Raw genomic sequence first — 21197 nt, 5'->3', positions numbered from 1 at the left:
AAACTAGTTCTATTAATTTTCTTGCTAAAATAAAATAGTTCAACTAGTTCAACTACTAAGCACTTACTATAAATAAATAAAATAAAGTAGTTCTTACTAAAAATAAACTACTTCTATATATAGTAAAATAAAGTAGTTTAATTAAATCAACTAGTTCAACTACTAATTAAGCACTTACTATAAATAAAATAAAGTAGTACTTACTAAAATAAACTACTTCTATAGTAAAATAAAGTAGTTTTATTAAATCAACTAGTTCAACTACTAAGCACTTACTAAAAATAAACTTGTTTAACTAGTTCTATTATATTTAACTAGTTCAACACATTTTTTTTCTTCTAAATATGCACATATATATACATAAATTGACCAAAAAAACATCTAATTCAACTAATCTAAAATACATGGAAAAATATCTAATTCAACTAATCTAACTAATTTTATTAAACACTTACTAGTATATTACATGGAAAAAATACATATACAAAAAAAATGAAAAAAAAAGGATTCGGGGCGGCGGCGGCTCACAGCGGGGCCGGCCGGCTAGGGCGACGGCGGGGGCGGCGACGGCGTCGACGACGACGACGGTGGGGGCGGCGGACGGCGTCGGCGTGCAGAGGATCCGGGCGGGCGCGCGGAGCAGGGCACGGGCGACGGCGACGGCGTTGGCGGCGGACGGCGACGGTGTGGGCGGCGGACGGCGTCAGCGTGGGCTCTGGGGCGGGGGCGGCGGACGGCGACGCCGTCGGCGTGGGCTCCGGGGCGGGGGCGACGGCGACGGCGTCCGGCAGCCTGGCGGCGTCCTCTCCGCGCGCGTCGTCGGGGGCGAACTGCAAGATGCAAACCAAAAATTTCACAAGTGTGCCTTATATACATGAAGTTTTAGTCCCGGTTCTTGTCACGGACCGGGACAAATGCCCCTCTTTGGTCCCGGTTGGTACCACCAACCGGGACCAAAGGCCTCTTTTCAGCAGCCCAAAGGGCGGGAAGCAGAGGGCTTTGGTCCCGGTTGGTGGCACCAACCGGGACTAAAGGGGGGGCATTGGTACCGGTTAGTGCCACGAACCGGGACCAAAGGGGGCATTGGTCCCGGTTCGTGGCACCAACCGGGACCAATGTCCTGCGCCTGCCAAAGCCGCGGTGCGGTGGGATGCATGTTTAGTCCCACCTCACTAGCCGAGGAGCGGCATGACCTGTTTATAAGCCCTGCCCCGCCATCAAAGCTGGATCCCCGGTGGAAAGAAAGACGCAATGAAGGAGCTTGGTGCACTTCAAAAGAACAAGACGTGGGATCTTCTTCCACTCCCAAACTCCTTTGAACTGCAGGCCTCTGGGCCTAATCTTGCACTGCTATGCCTGTGGGCCTGCTGGGCCTTCTGCGGGCTTGAATCCTGGCCCATGGATGGGTTTCTAGTCGTATTAAGGCCGTGGTGGCCCAGTAGGTGGCATTTTTTTTATTTTTTCCCCGTTATTTTTTTTGCTTTATTTATTTTATTTTGTTTCTACTTACAACAAAATACTTATTTATTTTATTTTGTTTTGTTTCTAATTACTTATTTATTTAACTTTATTATAATTCTTTTTGCTATTAAAGTTTCTATCAAAAAAAGTTCTTTATGAAAATTCTTTTTGCTTTTAATGATTTTGAACAGAAAATACTTCGATAATTTTAGTTCCATCAATTATATATGATTTTAGTTTCAATAATACTAGAGGTTTCTTATAATGTTTTGAACAGAAAATACTTTGTTAATTTTGGTTTCATAAATTTTATTAAAGTTTATTTTATTTTGTTTATACTTATATATTTTAATAAAGTTTATATTATTTTGTTTCTAATTACTTATTTATTTTATTTGTTATTTTTCATGCACCATTTTTCATGCATTTACTAATTATTTTGAGCTATAAGACCCTAATATTGAAAAGCATTTCAAATGAACTCTGAAAAAGGTTGAAAGTTGGCATGGTATCATCATTTCATCCACATAGCATGTGCAAGAAAGTTGAGAGGGTGACGGCAAAAACTAGATGCACTTCATGTACAAAACGGACAATCTCTTTCAAAGTATCAGGATTTCATACGGAAACTCGTCTGTTACAAAGGGATTTCATTTTTTAAAACTTATTTGAACTCCTGACTTTTTGTGTGTTCAAAATGCACCATTCAAAGCCACATCATCATTTTTCAATCCTTTCTGACTTCATTTGTTATTTTTTATGTATTTACTAATTATTTTGAGCTATAAGACCCTAAAATTGAAAAGCATTTCAAATGAACTCTGAAAAGGTTGAATGTTGGTATGGTATCATCATTTCATCCACATAGCATGTGCAAGAAAGATGAGAGGGTTACGGCAAAAGCTGGATGCACTTCGTGTACAAAACAGACAATCTTTTTCAAAGTATCAGGATTTCATACGGAAACTCGTCTGTTACAAAGGGATTTTATTTTTTAAAACTTATTTGAACTCCTGACTTTTTGTGTGTTCAAAATGCACCATTCAAAGCCACATCATCATTTTTCAATCCTTTCCAACTTCATTTGTTATTTTTCATGCATTTACTAATTATTTTGAGCTATAAGACCCTAAAATTGAAAAGCATTTCAAATGAACTCTGAAAAGGTTGAAAGTTGGCATGGTATCATCATTTCATTCACATAGCATGTGCCAGAAAGTTGAGAGGGTTACGGCAAAGACTGGATGCACTTCTTGTACAAAACGGACAATCTCTTTCAAAGTATCAGGATTTCATACGGAAACTCGTCTGTTACAAAGGGCTTTCATTTTTTAAAACTTATTTGAACTCCTGACTTTTTGTGTGTTCATAATGCACCATTCAAAGCCACATCATCATTTTTCAATCCTTTCTGACTTCATTTGTTATTTTTCATGCATTTACTAATTATTTTGAGCTATAAGACCATAAAATTGAAAAGCATTTCAAATGAACTCTGAAAAGGTTGAAAGTTGGCATGGTATCATCATTTCATCCACATAGCATGTGCAAGAAAGTTGAGAGGGTCCCGGCAAAAGGTGGATGCACTTCGTGAACAAAATGGACAATCTCTTTCGAAGTATCAGGGTTTCGAACGAAAACTCATCTGTTACAAAGGAATTTTATTTTCTTGAACTTATTTGAACTCCTGACTTTTTGTGTGTTCAAAATGAACGATTCAAGCAGAGACTGATTTTGAATGGTGCATATTCAATACACAAAAAGTCTGTAAAGATCGCCAACCCCAACATAAAAAAATGAGCATAGATGCGCCTATAGAGAAAATTCAACCCAAATTCATAATAAATTTCTATGAATTTCAGATAAACTCATTATGAATTTAGGTCAAATTCCCTGTATAAGGGCATTTATTTTCATTTTGAGAGGAGCTCAACAAGGCAGAGAGGGATGGGCTTATAAACCGGTGTGAGCGCCATTCGGTTGGCGAGGTGGGACTAAACTCTGGCTGCAACGAGGACCAACCCTTTAGTCCCGGTTTGTGGCATAAACCGGGATTAATGGTCATGGGCCAGGGGCGAGGCGCATTGGTCCCGGTTCGTGCGTTGAACCAGGACCAAAAGGTCGAGACGAACCGGGACCAGTGGCCCACGTGGCCCGGCCGGCCCCCGGGCTCACGAACCGGGACTAACGCACCCCATGGATCCCGGTTCGTGCGGAACCGGGACTAATGGGTTGGCCAGGCCTGAACGAAAGCCCTGTTTTCTACTAGTGACAAAAGAAAACAAATTTTAAAGCCCATGTACAAAGTTCCCTATCTTTCAGTCAACTATAGTTTTCGCGTGCAAATAACCCATCAAAAGCCAAGGGAAGGACTAACTGTCATGTACTCCGTCTATAAACATTTCTAAGATATTTTTAGGTACTCACTTAGTGACCTAAAATGTCTTATAAATATTTACAGAGGGGGTATAAAACATTCCTGTTTTGCTGTGTCAACTTTAGACATTATTGGTTCGTACAAACAAGAGAAACTAGCTAGAAAATTGCACAATCAGGTGTCCGTATCTGCATGATGGTAACATGCATGGTATGACTGAAAACGAAAGAAAAAAATTATGAAGGTGAACACACTAATTAATAAGAGCCGGTATCCACGTGTGAAGTCCCTATCTGGCAGTCAACTATACGACGATGAAGATTCCATGCGCTAATAACCCAGGGAAGATCCTAGCAGGACTTACTGTCATGTATAAAATATTTTTATTTCTTAGTCAACTTTTACCATTATTGGTTCGTTCAAACAAGAGAAACTAGAAAATTTTGCTTGCATGAAGCTAACATGTGCGGTATGACTGAAAACGAAAGGAAACAAATTACAAAGGTGAGCGTACTAATTAAAACGGTGGGTGTCCACCTGCGAGGTTCCCAATCTTGCAGCCAACTATATGACATTGAAGATTTTGTGCGCCAATAACCTATGAAAATTCAAAAAACGAAGAGAAGAGCCTACCACGACTTATTGTCATGTATAAAATATTTCTATTATGTTTAATTGACTTTAATTATTGTTGTTCCATGCTAACAAAATAAACTAGAAAATTGCACGATCAGATGACCGTATTTGTAAGATGGTAAGATGGGCAGCATGAGTGAAAATGAAAGAAACCAAACTAATAAGGGTCAGTGCCCACTAGTACAAAGTCGGCTGCCTTGCAGCCAATTATATTAACATAAAGATATCGCGTGCTATTTACTAACTATTGTCTTACATGTCAACCCGTCTACAGGTACATAGTTTACATCAGGTTGTCGATACATACGAAGGCGGCTAAGCCAGCGTTCAATGGGCTGCCACCGTACAATTATGCAAGGAAGTTAACTTGTACTAAATGTGTGGATCATCAGGTCATGCCCACTATAAAAATTACATATAACAAAAGATTCGTATCTACGAGTATCTATACGCGCGTCATGCATGTCATGAAGTCGATAATAATTAGCATCCGAAACGCATCATATTCAGTTTCAGGGGCGGAGCTCATGTACAAACATTGTTGATTTCAACTTTTAAGTGAATCCATTAGAGCATCTCCAATAATTTGTTAGTTTTTTTATCTTAAAAAGGAGGTTAAAACCCCATGCCTCTACATCATTGTGACACATGCATCTATTTTTATCGAAGTTGATGCAAAGCAACTAAGACAAAGTCATTAAAATGCATAGTAGAAAGCTTAGGCAACTACGACAAAAATGATTACAAGATATGAGTATACCATCTATGACTAGGTCGGCTTCTTCCATAACACCCCCTTCAAGAAGGGATACATTGCCCTCACATCATCGTCGCCATGTCCAACTGGAGGCAACAAGGACAAGGATTTCCATCTTGTAGATTACGGAGACCTACCAATGATGGTCAACGCCTCGAAGAGACAACACTTTCAACAATATAGCATGCAAGTTCATCGATGCCGAGCCTAACCAATGAAGACCAGAACAAGAGTTTTCACCTAGTACATTAAGCAGTGCTTCAGTCACCATCTTGATAACAGATCTTCTGTTAGTCGTGACAATCAATACTCCACGCTAGGCCAGAGTGATGTTGGCAAAAGGGTGAGACATTTTTCCACGTGAGACCATCAAGGGCCGCACATGAGGTGGCGCGGATCTAGCCACAAGGTATGTACACATGTACATGTCATCAACCAAAAATATATAGAACAAAACACGAAACTCCAATTTGGCTCTTGGGAGCATATGCTCCTGCGCACCAAAAAATGTTTTTTTGGCAAATGTCATTTTTATTTTTGGAAAAAAAAGATATGTTCATTGTCACATTCAAATGCTACGTGCAAACTGTTAGGGAAAAAGCTTAAGCATTTTAACATGTGCAATAAAAAAACAAGTTGAACCCCAAATGTTACCTCCACACTTATTCTTTTTCCTTTTTTCACCCATAGAGAACTGATATCCCGTTTCCCATGAAAATTGTCAAGCACACTTATTACACAAACAAGAACATCTACAAAAATATAATTTTTAAAATTTTGTATACTATTTATTTTGAATTTACTGTTCTTCAGGGAGCATATGCACCCAGAGCCAAAACGGTCATCCCGAACAAGCACTACAACAGTTGTATCTTAGATTGGCCAATGAGACGTGAGAGAATATGAGAGTTTGCTCTCTCTTATTATCTTGGAACTTGTGCATAGGTTGTTAGTTCATATTCATACAATCGAACTCTCTCTCTCTCTATCTCTCTCTCTCTCTCTCCCTCTCTCTCTCTCTCTCTCTCTCTCTCTCTCTCTCTCTTCCTTTACTACTTGCCACCTCATTAGAAATACTACATGACATGTTTTAATAATGATGAGATAAGTACTTCCGAAGATGCCCTTAGTTTCTTGCAAAATCTTTGGTAAATAATTGCTTTTATTGTTTACCGTTAGAAGATGACAACGTTGTCCGAAGATAAATCCATAGCTTCCATTGTCTAGCTTGGCCCCCATGTTTTATCTTACAAGATGAGACCCCGCACGTTGTTGCGGAAATGTTTTGCAATATTTCAATGAGGTTTGGTTGTATGGAACATGAATATTTGGAGTAATAATATGACAAATAAAAGCCAAAAATACATATGATTTATAGTGGTCGAATATTGCATAGTGGTAAAAATATTTGTACAATATAAATACTCCCTCCGTTCCTAAATATAAGTCTTTTTAGAGATTTTAATATGCACTACATACGGATGTATATAATCTTTTTAGAGATTTTAATATGCACTACATACGGATGTATATAGATGTATTTTAGAGTGTTGATTCACTCATTTTGCTCAGTATGTAGTCCATATTGGAATATCTAAAAATACTTATATTTAGGGACAAAGGGAGTAGCAAATAGAACGGAAATTCTCATGCATGTTTGCATGTTGAGGTAGATTTTTTCTATGCATGATTGCATGTTGAGGTGAGACATTTTCCATGCATGTTGCATACTGAGGTGGCATGCTTGCATGTTGAGAGAAATACATATAGAAGATATATGACATATAACTTAAAACATACCATAGAGGATGGGGGTTATACTCTTGGACAAGTCATTTATTTAAGCAAACATGTCATATAAATTATCACTAAATTATCATATTACTTGTGGCCATTGGCTGCGAAGCCATGGGGTATTTATTCCATACGAAGAGGTAAAAACACTCCTCATACCTTTCATAGAAACATAAAAGAAACTCCTCAAGCGAGGGACCTAAATTGCCTAAAAAAATAAGATACGCGATGACATGTTTCATGTTGTCTACATTAAATTGCATTTGCTTTTTAGAGTAAATCCATGAGTTGATATTAAATTGCTGCGCTGCCATAAAACAATCCACAAATCTTAGATACAAGAAACAAATTTGGTATGCCTAGTATTGATCCAGGTTTGTGTGTGGACTCTTCGGTTTTTGCTCAATGCAAAATATGTAATGGATGAGGTCCATTCGAAGGCAAGAGAGCAATATGTGCAATGCATTTTGAGTCGACAAACACAATGTTAGCCTCACAAGTGGTAAAAATTGTGTAATGCAATAAGCACAATCAAATGGATTAAGTGGTGTTTGTGTTCGACTAGATTGCTTGGGCAACAACGATTAGTTAGCAAAAATGCCATTATTAGGTTGTTGGTAAAGCCCAATCATGCCTGTGAACTTCATGCACTTCATTTGTGACAGAAATCTGCCGGTGAACTCAATAAATGTATCAAACATGAAGTAACACTTGTTACTTAATTGGTAAATAAACGGGATGATCCGTATTTGCTATTAATAGAAATGAATAGAGTGTCTTCCTTTTAGAAAGAAAGGAAACTGTACTGGCGACCATATGGGTATGTTTGAACTTAATAAGTGTACCTTTATTAGTATATTTATATACCTTTCTTTTTGCGATGGATATTTATATATCTTTTGCAGACACATAATATTTATCTACTTTATGACCTGATTTTTAGGTAATGGATTGATTAGGTCCTAGCATCAAGACCATCATCTTGAATATCCAATACTCATGGAATCACCTTTAGGCCTCAGAGACGTAATCAGATGATTTGATACTTGATCCAAAGATGTTACTGGGTTTTTCATGCATATGTGTCGCACATACTTTGATAATACATTAGTAGGGAATTTTTCTGGGTCACGCATACTTTGATCAAATAGTCACAACATATGTGTTTTTTCACATGCATATAAAAGAAATAACACTCCCATTAAGAAACAAACTATATGTAGTTTGCTAGCAGACGATGACAGTCATGGGGTGAAAGAGCTCACAGGGCTTAGCCGCTCTTCATGGCACACACACATCATGTAATATAGTTTGCTAGAAGTGTAGTTTTACGGGAGGTATGTCAAGAATTTGTTGTTTTGCGACGACTTCAAGGTGAGAAGAACAGATCAATTAAGCAGATCAGCATCTTTACAGTAATGTTGCAAGATCAAAAGTAGTCTGATAGCTTCTCCACTCACAACAATTATGTGTGTACTGGAATTGTTAGTTAAATAGTATTTCTTTACGTCTGCCTCAAAAGCTAATGCTAACCGGCACGATCATATTACTGGGTAGTTGTCCATGCTTTATTGTTTCCTCTTTGGAAAGGAAAGAATACATTGGTTGATGTTGCTGTCATAGGCTCAATCTACTTTAGGAGATCAAATAAAAAACAAAGCTATGAAGCATCATAGTTGTTAAAGGTAATATCACGTTGAGATAATGTAGTTGAGAATCCAGTATGGATTGGATAACCGGGAAATGACAAGAGGATGATTCATTATTCCTTGTCAGATATACACTAGCTAGCTTGGTTGCCTATGTCTTACTACTAAAACATATCCTAGATATATAAGTAGTGGAAGTGGAGTTTTTTTAGCTCGAGCTCAAATGAGCTTGGTGAATAGTAAAACCCGAAAAATTCAAGAAATACTGAACTTTTTTTGTGAAAACATTGACAAAAGTTTTACGTGCTCACAAAATTTCATCTTGAAATCACATTCTTGAAAGTCGTGGCAGAAAAAACAAAATTGATGCTCCAAAAGTGTTATTTTCGAAAGCATTTTGGAGTGCTGATTTTGTTTTTGTTTTGCGCAACTTCCATGAATGTCTTTTCAAAATGAAATTTTGTGAGCACGTAAAACTTTTGTCATTGTTTGCACCCAAAAAAAATTCAGAATGTTTTTCCATTTTTTTCTTCTGATTTTATTGTTCATCGCGAGCTCAAATGAGCTCGTGAGTAGAAGATGACTTTTAGTAGTCATTCTTTCTTGCCATGACGGAAATTCCTTCGATGGTAAGAGTGTGGCAGGTCAATGTCAAAAAAGAAAGATTGAGACGGATCTCTGGTGGCTTCATCAATCTTTTGGCTAGCTCCATGGGTCTAGTGTGTAGTAAAGTTCATGTTTGTGAGTGATGACTTGCACGCGTGTGTGAATCCATGTGTCCACAAGCCCTATATCAAGTGTACGTATTTTAGTATTCTTCTTCACAAAATAAGTTGAAAGAACGGATTGCAGGACGCTGAAAGTTTTTCGAAATGTCTTTGATAGTTTGATGTGAGTAACCTGTACAGGCAAAGCTAGGCTAAGTTACCGCTTTCAGATCTCTATTAAATCTCCACCACCATCAGTACTGGAGTTACGCATTGCTTTTCCGGAAAGGAAGGTTGAACCTCTGGGCCTCTGCAGTACTGGAGTTACGCATTCAAGCCACATTATCAGTGTCTCTTAACAAAAAGGGCATATATATTATTAGTGACGGTCACAATCGAAGCTTGCGGTTGCAAAGACGTACCACGGCAACATTTTGCTATACTGGGATCGAGATGTTCACGGCCATACTCCAAGCGAGATCCCGCGTAATCGACAGAAAAACGAAGCACATCGATGATGAGCCCGCCTAGTATACGCAGAGGCTCGCAACGGCAATCAGTCGCCGGCACATGGCGGCAACACGGAATCAAAGCTAGCTGCACGCGTGCTCTAGCTAGCAAAGAGAACAAGAGGTGAAAGGGAAACGAGGGTCGATGTGAGGGCAGGGTAGATAGAGGTAGCTAGTGGAGCACCACGATGTAGTACATGGAAAAAAGGGAATCGCAGTGATCTCATATGCTGATAGGTCTCGCACAAGATGTTCAAAAAAAAACAGCCAACAAAATGTGCACGCAGATTATGTAATTTAAATGGATATGTGCACGTGTCGCTCTCTCTGGATCACCAAGCGCATATCTTTTTTTATGGGAACGCCTCATGGCAATTTATTCAATCTATCTATCTATCTATCTATCTATCTATCTATCTATCGATTATATACTTAAAACGATAGAAAACAAACGGTGATGATTTGACACTCTAAAAACTAAGATGAATCAACAGTGGAGATTAGGAAAGCACTACACGTTAAAAAAACTTATATTAGAACTTAAAAAAAACTTATATTAGACAAGTACTAATATTCACAAGAAAAAGATAAGTACTACACGCCATTACACAGAACTGCAAACCGGCCGGTGTGATTCACTACAGGAATCCTAATTGTACACGTCGAGAACTATAGGGATCCTAATTGTACACGTCTAGAAAAAGGTTGTACGTGCAGTTAAGAACTCATGAAACACACGCATGTAACCGATTCAACCGATTCCAATTCAGATTCTAATATTACAAGAATGTAAGAGTTTGTCACGTATATGAAATATTCAAAAAGGATGGCAAAGTGCAGAAATCACAATTACGTATATGACAAGGAGACGTACCAGAGAAGGTGACCTATAGGTTTAAAATCTCATGTGTTGTACGTGGAAATAATCAGTTCCAGTTCAAATTCTTTTTTTTTAGAATTAGTTCAAATTCTAATAAGAGAACACAAACGCCAGCCATGCTAGAAATACTTAATGAGCTTTTTTTGTAAAGATAAGTAAAGTATATTTTTGTTCTGAATAAAATAATAACAAAATAAAATTAGCTAATTAGTTTTTGTTCAACAAACAGTGACAACGAACAGCTCAGATTAAAAAAGTTATGTGAAAGGATGTGGAAGCAGTATGTTTTTATTTTAGTACGTTCAAGGTAATATGGCAGGCTACTGCGCACGCAAGTAAATCTGTGGACAGAAATAAAAAAGTTAGTAAATCATGGCACGTCTCGCAAAAAGAGTAAATCGTTCTGAAAAATGAGTAAATCGTGACAAGGACACCCCCATATAACCACGTAGCAGCCCAACGTGCAAATAAAATCATATAGGAGAAACCAAAAAAAAAATCATATAGGAGAGAACCAAAAAAATATAGAAAATCGTGTAGGACATGGACACCCATAACCACGTAACAGTCCAACTCCTAGGTGAATAGCCAACGAAGAGAAATAGTGTTCCCCCACAAAGAAAAGAAGAGAAATAGTGTTCGTATTGGAGGTGGATTGAATTACGAGCAATGACATCACTGCTGATGTGAACAACAATTGCTTAGTCCACATCACAAATTGAGTCATACATACGTAAATTTATATATAATTAACTTGAGAACTTCTAATTAATGGTTGACCAATAATAAAAGTATATTATAATTGGTAAGTTTATTTATATTTATACGGTATATTAGATCTAAAATAAAATATATAATTGGCTTTTGAATTTTTTATAGATGGATTTGCATTCAATGACTAATTATTGTCAACGAGTGGACTACGTAGAGTGTCAAAAGGCATGGGATATAGAGTATAGAAGAAAGTATGTCCACATGGTTTAGATAGAGGGAGATAGGTGAGGTCTGCTAAGAATTGAATCATATGCATGTTCGACAACCAGGTTAAATGCATGCATGACATCAGATAAGAGAAATAGTCAGACCATGCAAGACTGTTATGATATGTTCGCGGGCACTGCATCATATGAACTCAGCAAATGCCATTGCCGTTGTTTCAGTTGTGCGTAAAATACAATATTTTAGTATTGTTTCAGCTGCGCTTGAAATATCATGTTATAGTAAAACAAAATGGGTACTATATATTCAAGGGAAGAAGCTATAACGGGAATTGTGAAGGGAATATGTTAGAAATTTCCACTGGCTATGTACTGACTATTTCTTTTTAATAAAAAAAAATAGAAGAGGCCCTATATTATGTTTCATAGAGGAACAACTACGAGGAGCAAAAACACCTGGGCAAGATAAAATCGAACGTGCTATGGTGAGAGTGACGAGAAGGTGGTCGCCAATAGAAAACAATGGCTGAGAGATGATTCAAACAAACAACTTAATATGTTTATGGATTTCCTTGGCGATATATGAGGGTGGCGAAGTAAGTGGGTACGAGTAGTGGGTCACACGATGTAAATCGCTCATTGAAGAAACAACGTAAATAATAAAATATAGGAATACCTATGTAATTAGTTCCGGCGCTCGGATAGTGTGATTCCGAGAGATTGCCCAAATGGCAAAGGCTGTACTTGCATGGTGCCGGTTTAATTATTTCTCCTTAAACCATCACACGATGCTCCCACCGGATATATCAAGCCGCCACCGCAATCTTTTCCTGCAAGCTGCAGCCCCAACTCATCGAGAACAGGTGATTTTTTCACTGGGTATCTTAAAAGTTCCTCCAGCATGCAAAAGAGTTTTCTAAAGGTATAATTTCTACGCCACTTATTTATAATTTATGAATTAAATTTATGGTCAAATTTTGTCCAAAAATATGAGGATACTCAATAAGTCCGAAAGGAAGTACTACCATTTGTATTAGGTTCAATCATCTATACCATTTGTGTTAAGTTAAATCATCTGTAAACAGATAACTATCCTTATCTCAATATTTATGACAAATCTAGTGTTAGTTCGCCAATTGAAATATTTGTGATGGATCGATGACTACATATTTCTTCTTCGAGCCAGTCTTCTGGGCTTCGATCCTCCTTAAGTTTGTCCGTCGGGACATATTAGACGCTGCTCCGGCGTAGATTTCTGTCAGTTCCTCGAGGCGGCGAGGTTAAGCTTTATCGGCGTGTGTACAGGACGACGAAATTTGGTACCAGGTTCTTCAGATCGATTAAAAGGGTTCAACGACAATGACTGGGGCTTTGGGGTGCTGGTTCTTAGGGCACCTACACGAAGACTTCCTGACTGTCATTGATAAGATCAGCCTGACTCCGGTATGTGAGCGGGTATAGTGGTGCATCTACGGCTAGTTCTTGTGGCGGCAGTGGGCGTTTAGTGGTCCACTGACCTCAATGTAATTTTAATTATGTTTAGGGCTTTGTATTTCTGATGAACTTTTATAATGGATGTGTGTCATTTTCACACACACAAAAAACCCTACGTGATTGCAATATAACTACACTAGTAGGAAAAGGGGCTTTTACCCCGGTTTGTAAGGGCCTTTTGTCCCGGTTTTCGAACCGGGACTAAAGGGTCGTTACTAAAGCCCTAACCCTTTAGTCCCGGTTCTTACACGAACCGGGACAGAAGGTCCTCCACGTGGCCGCTGCTGCCAGCCCAGGCAGGGGGGCCTTTGGTCCCGGTTGGTGACACCAACGGGGACCAATAGGCAGGGCCTTTTGTCCCGGTTGGTGTCACCAACCGGGACCAATAGGCATCCACTCGTCAGCATTTCAGGGGCTGGGGTTTTTGTTTTTTGTTTTGAAGGGGGGGGGGTTGGGGGGTTTTGGGGGGTTAATTTAGGTGTTTCATATATTGTGTTAGCTAGCTAATTAATAGAGAGAAGTGTCCTCTCTTATCTCCGTGCTTGGTCGACGCTACGTACTATATACGTATGGAGAGGACTAGACGCGCTAGCTAGTAAGCAAATGAAGGAAACAGAAGATCGTCATGAACATATGCATACAGAGAGAAGTGATATCGATCACCTCTCCTTCTCCGAGAGATTGGTCGAACAACAAGTTCTCGTATATCTATCTGACACTACCGGCTACATATATACAATAATTATCTCTTACAATATAATCTCCTAATTAAATTGTAAGAACACAGGGTCCACATAGTATTCTCCGTTTTCAGCGATCACGTGGTCAAGGAAGAATGCCGCCAATTCCTCTTGAATTGCTCGCATATGATCTTCTGCTAGGAGTTCATCCCGCATCCGAAACATCTAATTTGAAGAAGGGGGTCAATACATATATATATGAATAAATGAAACTCGACACAAATGATGGTAATAAAATAAAATTGTGAATATTATTGCTTACGCACTTCATATTGTTCGTCAGAGTAGCCCCGCTCACAGGTCGTGTGGCGGATAGACTCGCAAACATAGTATCCACAGAAATCATTCCCTTGTTCCTGCCACAACCACTTTACAAGAAATAGAGGTCAATCTAACTGATAAGCAAGCATGCTAAATGGTATTGATGAAACTAGCGCTTGAATCACTAGGAGATGTGCGGAACATGCTACTATAGTACTTACTTTCGGGTGTCTAAATTGCAGCTTCTTCGGCAGTCCCGGAGCTTTTGTGGTGAATTTTCTCCAAACCCTGCCAGACAAAGAAAACAATTAGTTGATATCAGGAAATGAACAAAGTTGCCGATATGTGGATAATGATCGATTTAACTTACTTCTCGAGCATTTGAGTCATGTCCGCATAGTCTTGGGGATCTTTTCGTCTCGAGTCTAAGACGGTTACTACTCCCTGCTCAAGCTTAATCTCTATGAGAATATAGCGGAAGCTGCGCATGCATGCATAAGTCATCAATTACATTACCATAACCTGGACTAATAAGGGAAACCGAATATGCACAAGACAGTAACACTCACTTGAAGTTGTAAGGAAAGAGTATTATATCTTTGTTTTGATTTAATACCAACGATCGTAGCAAGTTGGCCTCGGCTTCTTTGGCATGTTTTTCAACCGTATATGCATCTATGAGATTTGTGTTAATGAACCCAATATCACGATTTGTCTTTTCTTCAATTCGGCGATCTTCAATCTGCATAATATAGTGAGGATAATTATAAATACATGCAATGAAAGAGCTGACCTATATAGAGAGACTTAATGACAGAAGTAGTACTACTTACAGACAGTAGCAAGTGATCGTTGATTTATCGAGGGCCTTTTGATTGAAAAACTAGAAGAACTCCTCAAATGGAACATTCAGCAGTTCAATTCCAACGAGGTCATGCTCCGGTTTAACTCTCAGCGTCAAAGTATTCATCCCATCAGACTCTCTGCAGGTTTTCATGTACCAATCATGTAATCTTCGCATCATCGTTGTTAGAGATCTTTCATCTTTGACGAGAGGCTTCCCGTAATGGTATTTGTGTTCGTCCACCTCCATGATTTCATAATGTACATCGTCGGGCAGGTAATCTCCAATATTGCTATAACCGGCCACCATCCTCGGATCATTAGCGACGATGTCTTTAGACACCTTGAGTGGGGGGCACGATTGGTTCGCTTGTTCGCCGAGCTGGGCAATTTTTTTCCCAGCTCGTCGTTCTTTTAACCTTTGATCACTGATAGTACTTCCCGACCGCTCCGCTTCGACAAATGTCTTTGCAATAATGCGCTCATAGTTGCCTTTCGGCGGAGACTTTGGTGGTTTTGTCAGGGCATCCAGAGTGCGCTTCGCTTTCACCGGATCTACCTTCTCCTCCGGAGGTGGATGTTTCTTTGCTTTCACCCCTTCAAAGAAGTTCTTCACTTCGGCTCGCACGATCTTCGCATTCTCCTCCTCGGTCCTCTCGTATGGTAACTTCTCTGGAGTCTTCAGAGAAGGACCGAATCTGTATTGCCTCCTGCCTCTGGCAGCTGTACTGCTGGACGCCGGCAGAGCAGACGGAGCGGCTGCGGCTGTCTTCTTTCCTTGCTTACGAGGCGGAGGAGAAGGACTATGATGCGCCGGAGCAGCCGGAGCGGCGGCGGGTCTCTTCCGCCCTTGCTGACGAGGCGGAGAAGGAGGAGGCTGGCTGCTCTGGCACGCCGGCGCGGGCGGAGAAGGAGGCGGAGTGCCGCCACGCGCCGGAGAAGGAGGTTGATGAGTGCCCTGATCACTCGCCGGAGGAGGAGGCGGAGTGCCGCCACGCGCCGGAGAAGGAGGCTGAGTGCCCTGATCACTCGCCGGAGGAGGAGGCGGCGGCGGAGTGCCCTTACTCGCCGGAGGCGTCCAGTTGGGAAGGTTAATGAGCTCCTTCCGCCATAGGCACGGAGTCTTCAGAGCTAAACCCAGCCGAGTCTCCCCTTCACTGGTAGGGTGGTCAAGCTGGAGGTCCTCAAATTCCTCCGTTATTTCATCCACCATCACCCTAGCATATCCTTCTGGAATCGGCCGGCAGTGGTAGGTTGCGCCGGGTTCAGGAGGTAAAACAGAGCCAACAGCCGCCTTGACTTTGAAGTTCTGCCATTCCGCCATAAGGTGGCAATGTTGAGACTCCGTGATAGCATCCACGGGGTAGCTAGCAGGAGCCGTCAAGACATGCTCCGGCTGAAGCAGCTCGGTGGAAGCCACGCTGCTTCTCCGCTGAGATGGCGGGGTAGTTTCGGCATGTCGATTGCCATCTCGTTCCTCTAGCGCTTGAACCCTTTCGTGCAGCTTCTGAATTTGGGTCTGCTCCATTTTTCTCCTCCTCTCCTGGCTTTTGTAACCGCCCGCGTCCGGAAAACCAGCCTTCCACGGAACGGAGCCTGGCGTGCCTCGTGTCCGTCCAGGGTGCTCAGGATTCCCGAGGGCCATTGTGAGCTCGTCGTTCTCTCTGTCTGGAATGAACGTCCCTTCCTGCGCTGCATCGATATATTGCTGAATCTTCTTGACTGGTATTCTCAAAAGCTCATTCGTCCAAACGCACCTCCCTGATACAGGGTCCAAGGTTCCGCCAGCCCCGAAGAACCAAGTCCGGCAACGGTCTGTCCAGTTCATTGTCTGTGGTTCGATCCCTTTTTCAAGCAGATCATTCTCAGCCTTGGCCCACTTAGGCCGGGCTTTGAGGTAGCCACCTGACCCCGTGCGATGGTGAAGCTTCTTCTTCGCAGCATTCTTCTTGTTTGTCGCTGACATCTTCTTACTCTTTTCCGATGTCTTGTGGGCCACAAATGCGGGCCAGTGATCTCTGATCTTCTCATACCGGCCGATGAATTCTGGTGTCTCTTCTTTGTCGACAAACGTTTTCAGCTCATTCTTCCACCTCCTGAATAGGTCTGCCATCTTCTTAAGAGCATGAGACTTGATTAATTGCTCTTTAACTGGCTTCTCCGGATCCTCCTTTGGAGGTAGGGTGAAATTTGCCTTCAGCTCAGTCCAAAGATCATTTTTCTGCATATCATTGACATAAGACACCTCAGGGTCTTCCTTCTTAGGCTTATACAATTGCTGGATGCTGATCGGGATCTTGTCCTTAACAAGAACCCTGCACTGAGCAGCAAATGCATCCTTTGTCCGGATGGGTTCAATCGGTTGGCCGTCGCGCGCGACTGCTGTGATCTCAAACCTTTCATCCGAGCGCAACTTTCTCTTCGGGCCTCGTCTCTTTACCGAAGTTGTGCTTGATCCGGAGGGCTAGAAAAAAGAAGAAAGCCGAGAGTTAATTAATATGTGTACATACCAAAACAATGAATGCATCAATTAGCTAGTCAGCACAGGCTTAACTAATATATGATTGACCAATATAAACATCAACAACTTTAAATTGGACTCGGTTTATTTACAATTATAACTTCCACACCTATTCATTTGTCATTTGGGATACAGGTTGTGTATTAATTTACTATAACCATCGAATCTATTTGATTAGGCACCTGAATTGGCACCTGAATCGGACTGAACCAACTGTTAACTGAATTCTGAATAGAAAGATTAAGAAGAAAAAAAAGATTCAAAATAAACAATTAGACAGCCAACCCGTAATCGCAACGACCCAATTGCAAGAGCTGAATTTAATAAAAAATAGAATAAGGATATACAAACAAGAACTAATCCCAGCGAAAAGGCAGAAGCTTGTGATTTAGTTTTTGATGCAGCAAGTCAGGGAAAAAGTTTCTCCCAATTGATTTACTTAAGAATAAACTCTCGTTTAAAATCCATTGCAATTTACCTGGCCGGACTCTGTTCGGTCACCGGAGCCGTCACCACAGGCTCCTTCTTGCACCAGCATTGGGTCACCGGAGCCATCATAATCATGTCTTTCCTCCTCCACTCTTTGATCACCGTAGCCTGCTTCTTCACCCTGTTCTTCTAGCCCATCATTGTCGTTAAGATACGACAAGATATCACCTCCGGCTAAGATTATGTCCCCCAACACCTCTTCTGCTTGCTCGTCTCGTCCGTGCTCCATTGTTTCTGCAAATATTACAACATGGCAATTATTACACAAACATGACAGCAGGTGGATATATTAGTGCAAACGTAGACCTAGCTTATTCCGGGTTTGGGGTGGCCTCGGCAACGATTCAAGGGTAGGGGCGCGGCGGGAGGGGGTAGGAGACCGACATCGTTTTATTCTAGGGTTTGGGTGTCCTTGAGAGTTTTGGTCGAGCGAGAGGGCCGGGGGGGTGCTCCCGTGGTATAAGTTATCACGGTCGAGAGGGGGTATAAATATCGACCATCCATCATGTCGAAGTTATCTGGGAGGGAGTTATATATATCGACAACGACGACATACATACATGGGAAAATAATGTTATCGGGGAGGGGTATATCGACCCCCCCACGTGTTGAAGTTATCGGGAGGGGGTTATATCGACAACGACGACATACGTACATGGGAAAATAATATTATCGGGGAGGGGGTATATCGACCCCCCCTCGTGTTGAAGTTATCGGGAGAGGGGTATATCGACGACGACAGACCCGATAAAACATAAGAAAACGAAGAAGAAATAAAAAGAGGAGAAGAAGAAAAGGAATAGAGGAGAAGATCGAAGAAAAAAAAGAAGAAAAAAAAGAGAAGAAGAAGAAAGGAATAGAGGAGAGAAGAAGAAAAAAAATAGAATTTTTTCTATTTTTTCTTCTTCTCTTCTATTCCTTTCTTCTTCTCCTCTTCTTTTTCTTCTTTTTTCCTCTTCTTATTTATTTCTCCTCTTCTTCTCCTTTCTTCCTCTTCTTATTTTCCTTTTTCCTCTCATTCATAAAAAAATGTTCAAATAGAAAATTTCGAAAAAAGTAAAGGTTTTGCCTAATGCATTGTTCATATTTCATCATGTTCTATGAACAAAAAAACATCATATTTCATCCACATCCATGCATACATCATATATGTGATCATCTATGAAAAAAAACATCATATTCTATAAAAAATCATTACATATATATATGAACAAAAACAATTATGATAACAAGCATATATATCATCATATATATAAAAAAACAAGCATATATATGAAAAAAACAAGCATATATATGAAAAAAAACAAGCATATATATGAAAAAATGCTAGGGAGGGCGCCGGCCGGACCAAGGTGAGGAGGACCGCGGGGTCGGCGGCGAGGATGGCGATGGGGCAGTGGGCGCGCGCTCGGGGTAGGGGGCGACGGCGGCGAAGGGCGGGGAAGGGTGACGGCGACGACGGGGACGGGGCCGGGGCGGCGCGCGTCGGGGCAGGGGCGCGGCTGACGGCGAGGGCGCGGGCGACGGCGACGACGGGCACGGGCGACGGCGACGGCGGGGGCGGCGGGCGGCGTCGGCGTCGTCGGGGCGGCAACTGCGAGGTGAGAGTGAAAATTTCCTAAGTGTGAACTTATATAGCAAAGCATTTAGTCCCGGTTCGTGGCATCAACCGGGACTAAAGGTGGGCATTAGTCCCGGTTGGTGCCACAAACCGGGACTAAAGGGGGGCATTGGTCCCGGTTGGTGCCACGAACCGGGACCAAAGGGTGGCATTGGACCCGGTTCGTGCCACCAACCGGGACCAATGGCCTTGCACAGCGGCGTGGTGGTGGGAGTTTAGTCCCACCTCGCTAGCTGAGAGAGAGCCGCACCTGTTTATATGGTGCGGTATGCCTGAGCTGTCGAGCTCCTCTCTAAAGCAGGCTTACGGGCCTAACCTCTCTGTACATGCCTGTGGGCCTACTGGGCCTTCTGCGGGCCTTAATTCTGGCCCATGGATGGGTTTCTAGTCGTATTCAGGCCGTGGAGGCCTAGTAGGTGGCATAATTTTTATTTTTTCCCTGTTTTTTTGTTTTATTTTTTGCTTTATTTATTTTGTTTTGTTTCTACTTACAACAAAAAACTTATTTATTTTATTTTATTTTGTTTCTAATTACTTGATGTGGAGGCCCAGCATGTGGAGGCCCAGCATGTGCAAGAAAGTTAAGAGGGTTACGGCAAAAACTGGATGCACTTTGTGTACAAAACGGACAATCTCTTTCGAAGTATCAGGATTTCATACGGAAACTCGTCTGTTACAATGAGATTTCATTTTTTAAAACTTATTTGAACTCCTGACTTTTTGTGTATTCAAAATGCACCATTCAAAGCCACATCTCATCAATTTTCAACCCTTTCTGACTTCATTTGTTATTTTTCATGCATTTACTAATTATTTTGAGCTATAAGACCCTAAAATTGAAAATCATTTCAAATGAACTCTGAAAAGGTTGAAAGTTGGCATGGTATCATCATTTCATCCACATAGCATGTGCAAGAAAGTTGAGAGGGTTACGGCAAAAACTAGATGCACTTCGTGTACAAAACGGACAATGGTATCATACTCGTCTGTTACAAAGTTGGCATGGTATCATCATAATAGTTGCGGGAGAAAGTCTTCACTTTTTCTTCGCTTGTGTCATTTGCTTATTGCGCCATAACCATGGATAATCTTCATCGTTTATCAGGATGCTTGGGTCAGCCTTGACTTTGAAGGGAGGAATTTCATGGAACTTTTCATAATCTTCAGACATGTCTGTCTTGCCCTCCACTCCCACAATGTCCCTTTTTTCTGAAAGAACTATGTGGCGCTTTGGCTCATCGTATGATGTATTCGCTTCCTTATCTTTTCTTTTTCTCGGTCTGGTAGACATGTCCTTCACATAGATAACCTGTGCCACATCATTGGCTAGGACAAACGGTTCGTTAGTGTACCCAAGATTGTTTAGATCAACTGTTGTCATTCCATACTGTGGGTCTACCTGTACCCCGCCTCCTGACAGATTGACCCATTTGCACTTAAACAAAGGGACCTTAAAATCATGTCCGTAGTCAAGTTCCCATATGTCCATTATGTAACCATAATATGTGTCCTTTCCCCTC

The sequence above is a fragment of the Aegilops tauschii genome, chromosome 7 (assembly GCF_002575655.3).
Source record: "Aegilops tauschii subsp. strangulata cultivar AL8/78 chromosome 7, Aet v6.0, whole genome shotgun sequence".
Lineage (NCBI taxonomy): Eukaryota > Viridiplantae > Streptophyta > Magnoliopsida > Poales > Poaceae > Aegilops > Aegilops tauschii.
The sequence above is the reverse complement of the archived record's forward strand: the minus strand, read 5'-3'. Positions refer to the sequence as shown.